General features: G+C 41.5%; 1 protein-coding gene across 2 annotated transcripts in view; it reads right to left on the reverse strand.

Annotated features, from left to right (window-relative positions):
• The window catches only part of fam53c (family with sequence similarity 53 member C), a 122182-nt gene that overhangs the window by 98211 nt on the left and 14013 nt on the right, over nt 1-9958 (reverse strand). Inside the window, exon 2 of one of the 2 annotated variants that reach the window (XM_068043277.1) lies at nt 3469-3574. The exons of the other annotated variant lie outside the window; for it this stretch is intronic. The gene's annotated coding sequence lies outside the window, so the exon portion shown is untranslated. The remainder of the gene's footprint in view (nt 1-3468; nt 3575-9958) is intronic. 2 annotated transcript variants of the gene reach the window in all.

The raw sequence follows: 9958 nt of genomic DNA on the forward strand, positions 1-9958 counted from the left end.
AACAAGAGTCCAGCAACAACTCCCATTTCATACGAGGTTCACACGCAGGTACAGATGCGACACCTCATTAAGTGAGATGCTGGAGTGGCACTGTTCAGAGCATTGCTTGTTATTTCAGTGCTGCAATGCTCAAAACTTAAGCACAGTCCAGGGAACTGTTGGCTGAGACATTTAACTAATAGCCTGATCTTCAATGTGCACACAACAGCGGCGAGTAACTCACCTCCTGACTCCCCAAAGCCTGTCCACCATCTACAAGGCACAAGTAAGGAGTGTGATGGAATACTCTCCACTTGCCTGGATGGGTGCAGCTCCAACAACACTCAAGAAGCGTGACACCATCCAGGACAAAGCAGCCCGCTTGATTGGCACCCCATCCACAAACATTCACTCCCTCCACAACCGACATAGTGGCAGCAGTGTGTACCATCTACAAGATGCACTGCAACAATGCACCAAAGCTCCTTCGACAGCACCTTCCAAACCTGCGACCTCTACTACTAGGACAAGGGCAGCAAATGCATGGGACCACCACCGCCTGCAAGTTCCCCTTAAGGCCACATACCATCCTGATCTGGAACTGTAATCACTGATCCTTCACCGTCGCTGGGTTAAAATCCTGGAACTCCCTTCCAAACAGCACTGTGAGTGTACCTACCCCACCTGGACTGCAGCAGTTCAAGAAGGCAGCTCACCACCACATTGTCAAGAGCAATTAGGGATGGGCAACAAATACTGGCTTAGCCAGCAATGCCCACATCCCATGAATGAATTAAAAAAGCATTGTTTATGTTGGTTCATATTTAAACATGTGTCAGGTCCTCTGTCAATATTCCCTCTTGCACTAATGATGGATTGATGATTTATCTCATTTTCTACATTTTGCAGCCTTCCTGATGCTTAATACAAGAAGCCATGGTCCTTTACCCAAATGCCTTAATTTAAAAATATCTATTTTAACACTTGAAGAAATATTAGTTAAAAATATAAGTAATGGCAGAGTCAGAGAACCAGGTTTGCGAGATACAAACAAAAATCCTTACAAAATGCTCTTCTGACTCATCCTACAACTGATAAATGGTCAGGTCATGGCGCGGCAAGATAAAATATTTTAACCTGAGGGAATCATGCACAAGTAACCATCAACTCTCGTCAGCCTTACTCCTGGAGGAGTTTATTATTACTGACCTCGACATCAGTCGCAGATCCAATGGTAGAACTGCGTGTGCAGCAAATCAAGTGCCGGCATAATATTGAGAGATTATTTAGCACTATTACTTCTATGGATTATCCTCTCAGCTTCATTGGTAAAGAGTTTTTGAATCTCAGTAATGAAATGAAAAGCATCTTTCAGAAAACTATGCCAGTATCCCACACTTAAATGGGTGGTCATGCATGCTTGCATTAAAACCGGTGTTAAACAAGGAGTTTTGCTGGACTCCTGTTGCAGCCTCTGGGAGCTGGCTGGAAAGTGGTAGTCACAAAGGGCTGTGAGCAGGTCATCTAACATTTGTGCTGCTGGAGGTGCACGTGTCAGAGATTTACACAAAAGGAAGGGTGTAAAGAAGAAAAAAGTTAGAGCAGATGGTAGGATGCACATACCCAGATACAAACCCTTCCCAGGATACCTCGGTTAGTAGGACCGAATTAAAAAGGAAAATCACAAAATAAAAACTATTTTATGGACAGAAAGGAAGCTCTCCTTTCAAGAGGTGTATGACCTCCTCCAAACATGAGGAAAAGGGCACAACATTCTCAGCTAACATAGGCAATCCAGTTGGGCACATGCTAATGCAGCAAGAATCTTTGTCCTGACATGCCTGTTAGGAACATGTGCTACGATTTGAAGTGGGTGCAATTGATACAGACTCATTGTAATTATGACACTGTATATCTGCATTAGCATCCTTGATGGAGGGAAGGTTTAAACAACCAGAGTGCAAGTAGATAAAACCATAAAAGCCAGTTATAATTTGGGTTTTTACAAATAGGGATGCAAGATATAAGAGCAAAGAGACGATGATAATTTTGTACAATGCAATGGTTAGGCCATTTAGAGTAATATATGTAATTTTGGGTACCCCATTTATAGAAAGGGCATTAAAGCCTTTGAGAGTATACATTGTATATTCACAAGGATGATGCCTGGTATGAGAAACTATATGACAGACTTGCGATCTGGAGCTTTTTCCACAGAAGCAGAGAAAGTCAAGGAGATATAATAAAGATTTAGAAATTTTGCAGGGTTTTGCCAAGATCAATAACGAAAGGGTTATCTCCTCTAACTAGAGATAGAATGAAAAGTGATCAGCAACTTAAAATGGTAAGGACAAACATCTTTGCAGAGTGTGGTTACAGCAAGGAATGCTTTGACACAGGGAATAGTTGACGTAGAGGCCACCACAGCTTTGAAAAGGAAGTATAAACACTTGAACTGGAGAAAAATAGAGCGCTGTGGGGATAAAAAAAAAAGAATTATTCGTATTTCCTCCAATAGAGCCAGCAGAGAAGAATGGTCTCTTTCTGTGCTGGGTTCAAATGCAGTCTATGGAATGGAAATCTCCCCTCTTTTTTTCTCTTGGCTGCTCCTACATAGAGAAATGACATAGTGCCGACCTAGTCCCTTGTGTATACACAACCAAATCTGGCCCTTAATCTACCACCACAAATATGGCTGATGTAGGATATGGAAAGGTCAGTGGTGCAGTAGGGAATACTCTGCTGAAACTAAGTCTAACACACATTTCTAAAGGTGTGTAAAAAGAGCTTTATTCTGCAATTAGTTGTGGCACATTCTGGAAATGCAAAGATTGACACTAAATGCCTGAAATGCAATTATGTTAACCGGTATTAACATCCCTCACCTAATGGAGAATTTTTTCTTCAATTATGCTGAATATAACAGAGCAACACTTGATTGTATGGCCACGTTGCTCAGAACTTAGTAAATAAAACACACCGATGTAAATTTAGCAAAAAAAAATTAATTGCACCCTAGTCTTGAGGTTCTAAAGGAGATATTAAAAACAAGTCCACAGGCACATAGTCCACACAGCCTAGCAGGCATCTGCAGCGCAATGCTGTTGCAGTTCCATCTTCAGCCATAGCTGATTAAGTTAACTGCAATTTGTGCAACAGCCTTTCCTACAGCTACTGCGTGAAGAAATGTGTGCACTTTTCCATCAGCCATTCTGGGCAGTGTGGGAGGAGCCTGCAGCTGGACAACAATGTAGTCGGCAGTAAGACTACAAAACTTCTTTGCCCACACGGAAAACACTGCCCTGTTATGTTGACAGTTGTGGCAGAATTGGTTAAACAAAGATAATCTTGGTACAGTACCTTTCTGGACATTAGAACAAGTCATAACCATGCAAACAACTCTATGACTCAAATCCTGTAATTATAGGCTCAGCAAACAGATAGCATTATGAACAGTGTCCCCATCTAACCATAAGCCAGTCTACCTACCTGCTATGGAAGGTCACTTTCTTGACATTTTTAAAGGTAGAATTTTATTGAGTGCTTCAAAATAATTTATTTTTATATCCACATCATTAATTGAAGTGATATTCACCTGGAAGGAAACAGCAGAGGTTCAGGACACAAAGATATTAAGGAATATTTTCCTATTTTGAGTGATTTCATTTGTAATCAATACAACTTAACAGTAGCTTGCTATTGATTTAAAGGCAAAATGTTAGGACTATTGCAGGGTCACGAGATGACCCAAAGACCTATATCAACTAGAGGGGAATCCTTAAATCTATCAGACCTGGGTCAGCCTGGTCATCAATTGCTGATTTCCCCCCAACAGTGCATGTTGACTTTTGCTGAATGCTAGTTCTGTTGTTGTACACTAATTGAACACATTTTCTGCAATAACACTATTTTCCTCTGAGTAGCTTGCCTTTTGAAAGTTAGAATGGGGTGCCCCAAGGAGTGTGTCACTATTAATAGGAGTTTTCCTATAGAAGTTTGAAACCCATTGTATTATACAGCATAGTACATTACACAATGACAACTGTAGCAAGAGATTTAGAAGCCCAGTGAGTAGCAAAACTCAAGACTCCTGCTGAGAGAGAGCTCCATCTCCACCTCTCCCAAGGAAAAGAAAGCCACAAACACAAGCAATGCAGAGCTGCAGATGTGTGATACTCTGTCAAAAGACAACATGTCACTTTTACCTCCCACCAATCCTGATAATTTAGTACAGTACCACAAGGATCCTTTGTCATACAAGTTACAGTCCAAGTACACAGTTGATGATTAAGAGGTGGTGATATAACTGGTCTCCATCTGTCTTTTCCTCTCGACAAATTAGAACGCACCGTACAAAAACTAGAAGTGATGCATATCAAAATTGACGAAGGGAAAAATAAAGCTGTAAATTGACAGCACACAAGAGTGCAATAACGCTATTTTAAGGTTCAGGGGTGTCCTAGTACAGTTGCTGCAGCTTCCAAGGGAGTAATTTCGGCCTTGCATATTAAAAGATTAGTCAGCTACCTCTTCCAGTGGAGTGAATTCTTCTAGAGGTTAACCAGCAACATTGGAAAGGTATCAAAAACAACCACCTCTGGAATAACTATTATTTGCTATTGTTGACAAAACTCCTTTAGGGAAAAATCCCTATTACAGGTATTTATAGTAAACCAACAGAATATGGAAACATGAAGCGGAGGAAAATAAATAGTTCATCCCATCGTCAGATTCTGGTATATGGTTGGCTATGCCCCAGTTTATCTTCTTCCTGCGTTGATGTCCAACAGTTAAACAGAAAGGACACGGACTCATAGCCCCACATTTTATCTAGCCTAATTCAGGAGATGCTCATGTAGTGGAACTTTGGGTGATGTGGACACCAAACTGAAATGAGTTTGGATTTGGCAATGGGTGCCAAGCCACTGATGCTACAAAGCCCAAATATTATATACACTGCTTCTGCCTCAAGACCCAAAGAATTCTTTCACCCCAGAGGCAAGCTGGAGATCTGCTCCAGCCTTCCACCAATGTCACTCAAACTAGTCAGTCAGGGTTGGACAAGAGCAGCCTAATGACAACCGCAATTCAGATATCCCCCTCCCGCCTACTAGACTCTTCTCTGTACCTCGAACAGCTGGCACTATTAGCTCACCAAGTGGCAGATCAGTGGCACAAATCTTCCAGCCACTTTTTCATGAAGCTCTAATGCACTATGCCAACATGGTCAGGCTTTTTAAGAAAACATTTTATCCCTCTTTGCTGTAGTCACGTGACTGCATATAACACATGCTGACTTAAAGGGACCAGTTGGGTGACCTATCAGTCTCTGCTCAAGAGACACGAAAGCTGCCAAGTGCCACACCAAATGTGGCCTGGGGCAAAGAAACTTGCAATAATGTTTCATCATGAAGGAAGGAGCTTCCTGATTCTCAGCACATCCTCTCCCTCCCCCACTTGCCTCCGTCATCTCCCCATTGGAAGAAAAGGGAACCCAGTTTGCAAAAAACAAACCTTTCCAACTGCTTTTCTTTCAAAAAAAGCTGTGTGGTAACTGTAAGCAGAGATGCTCATTTAACCCCTTCACTAGAATATAGTCATAACTGCACAGGAGGACGACTTCAACCCAGATTCCAGGCCGGCTCTCAGTAGAGCAATCCAGTCAGACCCATTCCCCTGCTCTATCAATAGCCCTGCAAATTTATTTCCCTCGGAAATGTATTTCCCTCAAGTGCCCATTCAAATAAATGGTGTTTAGCACAGCGTGAATCTGGACTGATTTATTTATTTTTTTATTTAGATACACAGCACTGAAACAGGCCCTTCGGCCCACCGAGTCTGTGCCGACCAAGAACCACCCATTTATACTAACCCTACAGTAATCCCATATTCTCTCACACCTACCTACACTAGGGGCAATTTACAATGGCCAATTTACCTATCACCTGCAAGTCTTTGGCTGTGGCAGGAAACCGGAGCACCCGGCGAAAAGCCACACGGTCACAGGGAGAACTTGCAAACTCCGCACAGGCAGTACCCAGAATTGAACCCGGGTCCCTGGAGCTGTGAGGCTGAGGTGCTAATCACTGCGGTGTAATTTCTATCACTGTTTCAACATTTCATAGCCATGATGATTATGGGCATTCAATTGATAATTAGACATACCTGAACATTAATTGGAGAGAATATTGTGGATTTTAAAAAACTGCCATTTCCTGTCTACAAAATCATTTCCTGCTGTTACTTTTTTGGCACACTTGCATCAACACTTTCCCCCCTCGTTAAAAATTCTTATGTTCACAATTATAATTGAAACTACCCATGTAAACCAGTTATGCTGCAATTACTACACACCACCAGTACTGGCTGTATTTTGTTCTTAGCTCGAGTCTGATCCAGAGAAATTCCTGCACTCTAACTCGGTTTCCAAAACTCTGCACTATTTGCTATGTAATTATCAAAATTGAAGTAGTATATAAAAAAGTTTTAAATTGAGTTACGCAATTGAGCTCACTGACCCAATTATCTGCTGCCTTCTAACCCCCACTTCACTTGGTCTTAACACCCTCATGTGCAATGCCATAGGAGGTCAATTAGTGATTTGGAGACAGGTAACCAGTAACCAAGCGGAAATAGAAAAAGAACAGTAACGGTCACTGACAGATTGGGCCGAATCCTTGTTGTGACATCCAAGTATTTCTAAAAGTTTCAAAAGGACAAATTACAGAAAGTAAAACTAACTTTTTAACTGCAGATCAAACACCACCTTTGCAGTCACTCAGATATATTGTAAATGTTCCACAATCCTATTTGTGTACTTGCAACAACCAGTGTAGATGCAGACAGCCAGTGCACTCTCCACTGACTTGCAACAATGTTCCCACTATAGAGCTGATAACGGTGATGCAATTTATCAAAAGGCAATTTGCAGTTGGTAACAGAGATTCTATAGTCAATGCATGTCCCACGCACCAGTCAGCGCTATAATTCTCCAAGACAAATGCAACACAGAAAGCACCTACAACACTGCAGACTCAAATGATTGACACCTCATTATTTGCAGTACCAAAGTTCAGCCAGGTACAATAAAGAATAGATTAAAACAGTCTTACCGTACATGGCAGTCATTACAATAAAAGTAAACCAATATGGTTTTGAAGATTGCAAGTGTATATTGCTCATTGATTCCTGATGGGCATGCCTCATGCATTCAAACTGGGGAACATCTCAAAAGGAGTCTTCTCCCCGTTCCTGCAGGACAGTTCCATTCTCTATATAGCAGTGCAGCTGTTTGAGGAAGTAACAGGTGCGCTCATTTTGCCAAGCATTTTTTTTTTTGAGGGGCGGGATGGGTAGGGAAGAATGAAAGAGAAAGGAGGGCACTTCAATGCCCATCCTTGATTTGAAGTAGTCAAAAAGCTTCCTCACCCCAGCCATAACTTTAAAAAAAAAGAGATCGTGGGAATAAGTCTGCAATTTGCAAAGAACTGCTTCAAAATCATGCATGTGATCAGTCTCAAGTGGAGCAGTGGTGGGGTAATCAGGAAAAGTGCGTGTTACAATTGCCTAGTTTGACAATGTGGGACCACAGGAAAATCAAAACAGAGCTCCCTATCCTAATTGCCATCCAGAGACTCCTGCTGGAAAATGCAAGTATGTGGGAATTGACAAACCTCGAAAGAAAGATCAGGGAATAAGTTTTCAATTTGCAAAGGACTGTTTCAAAATCATGCATTCTATCAGGAGTTTCCTTAAAAGTCTCAACAGGTAAATGCACTGCCCCATATAATAAAAAAGTCCCAGATTCAAGATTAACCAAGTGCTGCTGTGAACCTGTGAAAGCATGCCCCAGTCAATGTTAACACATCAGAATGTGCCCAAAAGTACAGTATAATCAGAGTAATGAGATAAAACAGCTGGAGATCAGTTTATATAAAATTATGCTCCATGAGCATTTGGAAACTCATTTTAAAAGCTTCTACTAATTTCACCCTTTAAAGTTATAATTTAACTGAATGACCTTAGTTTGAGAACACAAACCTTCTCACCAGTGACCGTTCACGGAATGGATTGTGGCCAAATTTGCAGAGTAAACTTTCTCAGACTGCTGACAAAGAAACTCCCGGAAGAGGTAGTGGAGATTGTTTTAGACATGAAAATGCAACTCCTTCCACAGTGCAGCACTTCTTTAGAAAATGGTTTTCTTCAAATGTAAGTTTTATATTTTTACTATCTGATTTCTTGTGAGGTTGCTCACAGGTAACGTGGAACATGATTATAATGTTCAGCTGCCAACCTGGCTTATCCTCTTCAGTCCACTGCTCAGGTTCTCCTTGTGGAGAAGCAGTCTAAACATGTCCGGAAGTCAATCATTTTGTTGCACATTTCTCTAAACCGTCAATTCCTCAGGTAATATTCTTGTCTCAAAAACATCTCTAAAAAGGTTAAGAGCTGTAAACAATTGAGCAAAATGATAGGTACTCAAAACTCAAAAATATTTAAATTAGAGCTCGGCTGTTAGTTTACTTTGAGCTGGTTACTCATGTAGCTAATTATCAAAAAAACCTCAGTGAACTAATATGACCATAGCTGTTGCACTTAAATTCAGCAACAGTTTCTCAACTTTGTAAAATGGTAATAAAGACTAAACCAAAATGACATAAAGTGCCTGTAGAAATCTGCAATAAAAGTGAGCTCATGTGTCGTGTTGGCAAGTAAGTTTTCCACCCAGCCCCCACAAAGAAACAGTCCAACTGTAATACAACTTTGGTCATTTTGTGTTTTATTCCCATCCAAAACTCATCTCCCATGCGGCACAACCAAGCCAAATAAGTCAATTTTCCTCATGAATCCAGTCGAGACTCAATTATAATTACAGCAGGACTAGCCACTGATGTGGGTTGGCACATTATCACTTCAGATCAGAATCCAGTCCAGACCAAGCTGAAGCGATACAGTTTGTCAGAGACTTGGGTGAAACGAGTTTTCAACTGCCTGTAAAATCAACACAAACTGAAAATCTCACTCAGGGAGGCTTAAGAGATGACTTGTATAGCAAATGAAAATATAAGTTGGGTTGGGGGGGGGGGGGGGGGGGGCAGCAAGGTGGCTATTCTGAGCTTGGGGTTATGACACATTATTTGGAAACAATACAGGAACTGTAACACTGTATCCAACTCAATACTACACTTAAACTGAGAGGGCGCAAAATATTTCCTACACCAGGGCATGGGCACAAAAATCAAGACCGGCACGCAAGTGCAGTATGAGGAAACACTGCCCTGCCAGAGGCGCAGTCTTCTGGATGAGACATTAAACCAAGACCCGTTCTGCTTGCTCAGGTGGACGTAAAAGATGCAATGGCACTAGTTCGAAAAGCAGGGGCATTATCCCCAGTGCCCTGGCCAATCAACATCAGAAAAACAGATTATCTGCTCATTATCACTTTGCTGTGTGCATACTGACTGCTGCAGTTCCTGTATTACAAAAGTAACTACACTTCAAAAAGATCATTGGCTGTAAAGTGCTTTCAGAGGTCTGGTGGTCCTGAAAGGCACTATACAAATGCAAGTGTCACTTCTCTGTTTACACCCAGCCATCAGTCTTCAGACTGAAATTTTTTTCACAGTGTATTGCCTTTGGAGGCATGGAGAACCTCCATATGGACCTCAAAAAAGAGCTGCAACATGAATGAGGCAGCATAGGTATTTGTTGAAGGCAGCAAGACCAGGTTATAGAGAGTGGGTTTTCCAAAGGGAGTCCTGGAGGCAAAGCAGCACAAAATGAAACTGATGTAACTGCAATGCTTAGCTTCCATCATTCTGGCTTTGGTTGGGCTGAACACTAATGTTCCAGCAATATGGTTTTAGAAACCCAAACTCCTCTTCTCTCCACCCCACACCCCCCACAACATTAGCGAAGATCCACAAGTTTAATTGTAAACATGAAGTTTTGGCAAATATACATGCACATTGTTACA

The sequence above is a fragment of the Heterodontus francisci genome, chromosome 12, assembly GCF_036365525.1.
Source record: "Heterodontus francisci isolate sHetFra1 chromosome 12, sHetFra1.hap1, whole genome shotgun sequence".
NCBI classification, from domain to species: Eukaryota; Metazoa; Chordata; class Chondrichthyes; order Heterodontiformes; family Heterodontidae; genus Heterodontus; species Heterodontus francisci.